The sequence below is a fragment of the Sorex fumeus genome, unplaced genomic scaffold, assembly GCF_029834395.1.
Source record: "Sorex fumeus unplaced genomic scaffold, SorFum_2.1 ptg000010l, whole genome shotgun sequence".
NCBI classification, from domain to species: Eukaryota; Metazoa; Chordata; class Mammalia; order Eulipotyphla; family Soricidae; genus Sorex; species Sorex fumeus.
In genome coordinates, this window is record NW_026606067.1 from 8,196,921 (window position 1) to 8,202,391 (window position 5,471).

The 5,471-nt window shown below is 35.8% G+C and overlaps 1 non-coding gene across 1 annotated transcript; it reads right to left on the bottom strand.

Annotated features, from left to right (window-relative positions):
* Positions 1-5,001: 5,001 nt before the first annotated feature.
* On the bottom strand, positions 5,002-5,136 carry LOC130020182 (small nucleolar RNA SNORA72). The gene has a single exon (XR_008791958.1). It is a non-coding gene; the product is annotated as a small nucleolar RNA SNORA72 (small nucleolar RNA).
* Between the last annotated feature and the right edge of the window lie 335 nt (positions 5,137-5,471).

The window sequence follows — 5,471 nt, forward strand, 5'->3', positions numbered from 1 at the left end:
TACAAACATGTGTTCGAACATCACCACATCTCCACATAATATTCAAATGCTTGTAAAATGACTAAAAACTCTATAGTCTTTCTATTTCTCTTTGTTCATAAAATGAAAAATGGTACAACTTAAAATTCAGTATCATTTAATGGATTGACCATAAATAGAGAAGCTGCAAGATAAAGAGTAAAAGGAAAAAAGTTGACAGGCACATAACTTTCTTCATATGACTCTCAATTTTAAATTATTTAATAATATGAATGAAAAATTTCAAACATATATTGTTATAAAGGGCTGGAGTGATAGCACAGTGGGTAGGGCTTTTGCCTTGCACGCAGCCGACATGCCCTACCCAAGTTCGATTCCTCCGCCCTCTCGAAGAGCCCAGCAAGCTACTGGGAGTATCTTGCCCGCAAGGCAAAGCCTGGCAAGCTACCCGTGACGTATTCAATATGCCAAATACAGTAACAAGTCTCACAATGGAGATGTTACTGGGTCCGCTCAAGCAAATTGATGAACAACGGGAAGACAGTGACAGTGATTGTTATAAAAGCCAAAAGGTATTTTTGCTTATGTTGATGAAAAATTGCTATGCTTAAAAATATCCAAGCATATGTATATTTGTATACTTTTTGTTTTATTGGGGGGTATCTAGGGGGTTGTTTGAGGAGACAAAAAATGTGGTTACTCAGAGATTACTATCAAGTTAATGCTCAAGGATCATTCCTGGCAAGAAAAGGGGTATCATATGTCATGATGGCAGTTGATGCTGGGTTAGTCACATGCAAGATAAAGTCTTTAATCCTATAAATACATTCTGGTAACTAGTACTGGAAATCATTTCTGTCAAAAGTTAGGGATATTTAAATACCAAACGATGAGCAATTGGATTACTGTCATTTTACAAGTAAGGTGCATTGTCCTTTTAAATTTTAACTACTATATAAATAGCTCTAAATATTCCAAGTGAAAAAGGTCAAGTACCACATGTTGACCTGGATTTAATAAAGTAGTAAATTTCATCAAAAGTTTAGCTAGAAGAATATGGTGATATTGCTAATAAAGTTTTTTGAAGTCTTGTAATCACAGGGAATTTTAGTCAATTCCTTTTTCACAGACTACTAATTGAATGCAGTTGTGCTAGAGTGAAAGAAATATGGCTAATAAAGCACCGAGTGCATAATTTAAATGTTTTCTTTCATATATGCTGACATGATGGTTCAAAGAGTTTAAGTAATTGAATAAATATATTCAAGAAATTGGGAACTTACAGATTGTCATGGCAAGTACAACACTGAATATGACAAAAGACTGTCACTGTCACTGTCCTCCCATTGCTCATCGATTTGCTCGAGCAGGCCCAGTAATGTATCCATTGTGAGAGTTTGTTGTTACTGTGTTTTGGCATATTGAATGTGTCATGGGTAGCTTGCCAGGCTTTGCCGTGCGGGCAAGATACTCTTGGTAGCTTGCCGGGCTCTCTGAGAGGGGTGGAGGAATTGAACTCGGGTCGACCATGTTAGCTGCATGCAAGGCAAATTCCCTACCTTTGTGCTATCACTGCAGCCCATGACAAAAGACAGTATTTTAAAATTGTCCAGTGTGTAGTCTACTCTTTTTCAGGCATTTTATAGGAGGAATCACGATCACGATCATCCTGTTGTTCATCGATTTCCTCGAGCAGGCACCAGTAATGTCTCCTTCTTCCTATCCCTGAGATTTTAAAAGAGCCATTTCAATGGTCTTTCAGGATTAGGAGAATGAGACCCATCAATGTTACTGGTATTTGGCATATTGAGTATGACACGGGAAGTTTGCCAGACTCTCCCGTGCTGGCAGAATACTTTGGGTAGCCTGCCAGGTTCTCCAAAGGAAAAATAAGATAATAAGATGTCTGGGAACTGGGTTTTATAGTCTCTGCATCTTGGCCGTTGATGGGACCAACCTGGCGCTGGCAGCAGCTTGTAAGTGTGATGCCTACCTACTGGAAGTTGGGGGTCTGGATGGAGAAGGCCCAGTCCCAATCTGAGTAGGTTTGGAGACCTCAGCCCCAGGACCCACATGCCTGGGTTCCTCTGCCAGTTCTTTCATGCATGAGGCCTGTCTGGACCTGTGGAGAGTGGTCCCAGCATGGCTGTGGCTGGCTCCGGAGGTTCTTATATAGGAGGAATATAAAAGAAATATATCCTGAAGGTCACACTCGATAAATTTTGGCAATGCACATTTGATATGTAAATAGAGTCATGTCAATGTTTTACATTTCTAGCATTAAATGGTGTTAAATTAAGAAGTTTAATAATTAGTCAATCTTATTTAAAACAATATGTGTAGTATCAGATGATGGTTTATTATGAACCTCGGTTAACTCAATACATTAGGATCCTCTGTGAGCTGTATTACGGATTCACTACCAGGATCTCACCATTCTACAAAGAAGTGATCATCAATGTCAAGAGAGGGGTTTAGAAGGGTGATACCATTTCACCAAAACTCTTCAGTGCCACCCTCGAGAACGTGATGGGATGACTGGAATTGGAAGGAATGGGAGTGAAGACAGATGGTCGGCAACTACACCACCTCCGCTTTGCATCATTCTAATAACACCAAATATCAGCCAAGCGGCACAAATGCTGACCTACTTCGACTATAAGTGTGGAAAGGTTGGACTACAGCTGAATCTCACAAAGACAATGTTTATGAGAAACCGTCTCTTTCCTGACGTTTCATTCACTCTCAACGGAACGAACATCTGAGTGCAACAGTTATGTGTACCTAGGTAGAGAAGTCAACTTGATGAATGACCTGGCATCTGAGTTGTGTAGGAGGAAGAAAGAGGCTTGGAATGCGTTCAAGAGTCCCGAGGAAATAGCTAAGAGGATGAAGAACCTCCCGCTTCGAGCACATCTCTTTGATTCCACTGTTTTTCCTGCTTTAACATATGACTCAGAGACCTGGGCCCTATGAAAACAGGATGAGAACGCTATTCAGGTCTCCCAAAGAGGAATCGAAAGAGCTCTGCAAATCAATGAGTAACGGGATGTCAAGTGATCAAGTGATCAGTTAACAATTTGCTTAAGTTACAATTTTTGAGGACCAGGCAAGTAGTGTTATTCTTTGAGTCATCTGACCTGTTCTACTTACCTAACATTTCCCTAAATTGCACACTGTCATTTTACTAAGAATGAGTTCCTGGGAATATGTAAGTTTTACAATATTCATCCTTTCCATGTGGTACACCAAATTAATCTTTTTTCTGCTATGCTTTACATGAATATTATGGAGTATCTTTCATATAGAATATTAGATCATCTTTGCATTTCTTGTTATTTCACTTATTATAAGCATTACCCACATGCTGCATAAAACACTGAACCTTTATTTTTTTAGTAGAATTAAAATAGTCACATATAAAAAGTGATCTAACTGATATTAATAATAACTCTCTCTTCTGATGCTCACTAGCTTCTTGTATTTTTATATGATGCTTGAAATCTTACCTATATATATTTATTTGTATATTTTAATTCTACCTATTAAATTTCAAATATAAAGAGCTTACAGATTAAAGTGCATTGTTACACTGTGTCCACATATGTGTTTACCATGTACAAGTAGCAGTGGCATAGTATTATTTTTCTAATAAAATAATAGTAGTTATCCAAAATAATTTGTCAGATCAGATACAGAATAAACAAATTCTTGGAAACAATTTAGCAAAATAATACTCTTGCAATTAGATGACAAATAGCTTTTTGTTAGTTACCATCTGTTCATAACTGCATATCAGTGAAATATTTATACTTAAATAGAAATAGTCTTTGCATCTTCCATAATCATTCTGTTTTGAGCCTTGTTAGTTTTGGCCCAAACCTTGACTTGATATTTTGTAACAATTTACATCATTTTTATATTGTATTTATACTGATTTTTTGGGAACATTTATTTCAAGTAAGTAAGTGGTAACCAAATAACAAATATTTATTTTTATCACGTGGATTGAAAATAGATTTTTGGAAAGTATTTCCATGAATTCTGAGAAGAAAATTTCAAGCGTTTTTCAATTAAAGGAAGTTATTAATATCTGACATTGTACTCTATATCTCTATAAAACTGAATGATTTCATTATTAGGTAAATTTAAACAATTAAAAGATGTTTTTAGTATGGATATGTACACGATTTTTATTAACTAGTTTTTTGTATAATATTATTGCATGATATATTATTAAACAAGAAAAATAATGAAATTTTCTTGTAAAAATTAACATGCACCATTCACCAATGAGAATATTGTATTCTGATTTTAACTTTAAATGCAATATTCTATAAAATAAATGTAAATATTTAAAAACATATTTATTTTTTTCTTTCGAGTTTCCTTTTAGTAGTATACTTAAATATCCTAGTCATGTACAAAATAATTTTCTGACATTTATAACAAAGTTCCCCTTCAGACAGATGCAACTTTGTTTTTGAGCTACAACCAGCAATACTCAAAGATGATCTAATATTCTATGTGAAAGATGATCTAATATTCTGTTACTCCTGGATCTGCACTCAGAAATTACTCCTGGTGATGCTTGGGGAACCATAAGGGATGCCACAAATCGAACCAGAGTCATCAGCATGCAAAGAAAATGCCATACCTGCTATACTATCTTTCTGGCCCCAACTTTAATAATATGAACTACCTCACCATTTTTAATCAATATATTCCATTTTAAATGTAATTTACTTAAACAATATACAGTTTTACTTTTGTTTTATTTTTTAAATAAGCTGAGATGTTGTTACAGAAAATGTTTGCATGATTTACTTTTCACCAGTCTGTTGTGACACACATCTAATGATATCAAAATTACTTAGAAAATAAGGCACAATAGTTTTATCTTTACTAGAATTGTTGGAGCCCAAATTAACAGCAAACATATCCGAAAGACTTTAATTATTGTCTTATCCTTTCTCCAGGTGTACTAACTGGATGCCCAAAGTTCTGGCTCCCAAAGACTTGATTTTTCACCACCAATCCTGAAACCATACCAAGGTTGGTTGAGAGCTTGTTCTGGGGACACAGGCATGGACTTATATAGCAGCTGTGTAGTCTGTTCTGATTGTTTCAAAATCAGTACAATGAGATTACTTGAGGAATATTATAACAATTCTAAAGAGCCATTCTATTATTTTTATATCTTTCTGAGGTTTAAAATTTTTAAATTTCAGGATCATATTAATCAAAGGATAATGAGAGTTCTGTGATTGTTTCTGGTTGTTTTCCCTTCTCAAATTTTTACTAGTGAAACACCATGAGGTACAGTTGTAGACTTACAAATTTTTGTGGTTGGGTTTCAGTTATACAATGATCGAATACCCATCCCTCCACCAGTGCCCATTCTCCACCACTACCAGTCCCAGTATCCCTCCCTCCCCCTATTCCCCCATCCCACATTAACTCTGTGGCAGGGCATTCCCTTTTGTTACCTT